The sequence below is a fragment of the Adiantum capillus-veneris genome, chromosome 21 (genome assembly GCF_014529385.1).
Source record: "Adiantum capillus-veneris isolate H3 chromosome 21, ASM1452938v2, whole genome shotgun sequence".
NCBI classification, from domain to species: domain Eukaryota; kingdom Viridiplantae; phylum Streptophyta; class Polypodiopsida; order Polypodiales; family Pteridaceae; genus Adiantum; species Adiantum capillus-veneris.
The window spans coordinates 82,325,693-82,327,071 of NC_140951.1; positions in this window are offsets into that span (position 1 = coordinate 82,325,693).

Consider the following 1,379-nt stretch of genomic DNA (forward strand, 5'->3'; position numbering starts at 1 on the left):
TTTATAAAATGTAAAGCTGGAGTAAAAATTAAAGGAAAAAGAAAATGAGCGTGCAGCTGAAAAGAGTGGCATTGCTGCATGCTGTGGAGTGGAGTACATGGCTCGCAGTGGAGGGCGGCGCTACAGTGGGCTCGAAGGAAAAGAAGAGGTGGGCTTCAGTTCTGCAATATGGAAGGGGGCAGCCATGGTTGATTGAGGAGAGAAGCGGGGATGACAAGTTGCTTGCATATAAGTGAGGGTGGGCAATAGCATCAGGTGAGGTCCGTGCTGTAAAAGGTGAAGGGCATTGGGGTGTTACAGAGAATAGGTCCACAACCTCCACCATTTGTATGTTAATAAAGTAACGAATTGCAAGCAGAGAAGTAAGGCACCATGAGCCCGAGAGGAGTAGAGGGCGCTCTGGGGGGGGGGGGGTATTGTGGATGGCAAACATGGAAAAAAGGTGTTGTGATTACTGCGAGGGGTTAAGGTCCTTGAATTCCCTCCAAATGTATTTTATCTACCCAGCCACCCAATCTGTGCAATGATGCCAAAGACATGATGTTGAATGCCTCTTCTCAAGACCACAATTTCAATGCCTTATCATTTTCTTGACACTGTTTTGCAACAATGAATGCCCACTATCTTATTTCAACCAATTAGCATTTTTGGCCTAGCAAAAAATGTTTAAAAATACAACTCAAACTTTTTTCTATTTTAGTCAGCAAAAAGAGAAGGCATCTCTATAGCCTTTGCCCTTTGGGCAAGCCAAAAAAGGAAAATAAGCAATGCCCTCGCACATTCCCTTTTGCTCTTCCTTTTTCTATTCTGGACCTGCCTTTCTATCACCCAAGTGTGGTAGATTGGTTATGCCATTTCCCTCTTGATTAACAAGTCTTGAGTTCAACTCTCCTCGTCGGATAGATCTTTGAGGTCTCTTGGGATAGTTTCCTACGACATTAAAATACTCTTTTTCTTCTTCTTCTTTTTCTTCTTCTTCTTCTTCTTCTTCTTCTTCTTCTTCTTCTTCTCTCTCTCTCTCTCTCTCTCTCTCTCTCTCTCTCTCTCTCTCTCTCTCTCTCTCTCTCTCTCTCTCTCTCTCTCTCTCTCTCTCTCTCTCTCTCTCTCTCTCTCTAGGCGAGGTGGAGTCGAAGAAAAGACACAGCAGGTGTGTGTGCGAGGGCAGGTAGGAGGGAGAGGTGGCACCCACTGTGGGTGATGTGTGCATTGTCACGGTGCAACAAGGTGCAAATTTTTAATGGTGGGGGTGGGAGGAGGTTGTTATTAAAGTATAGCAGGAGAATTTCCTTATTGATGTAATATATTTTTGCTTAAGTCATTATGTCATTACGCTCCCTTCTGCTTATATGGATAGGTGATATTCAAGTGCCCTTGTTGGA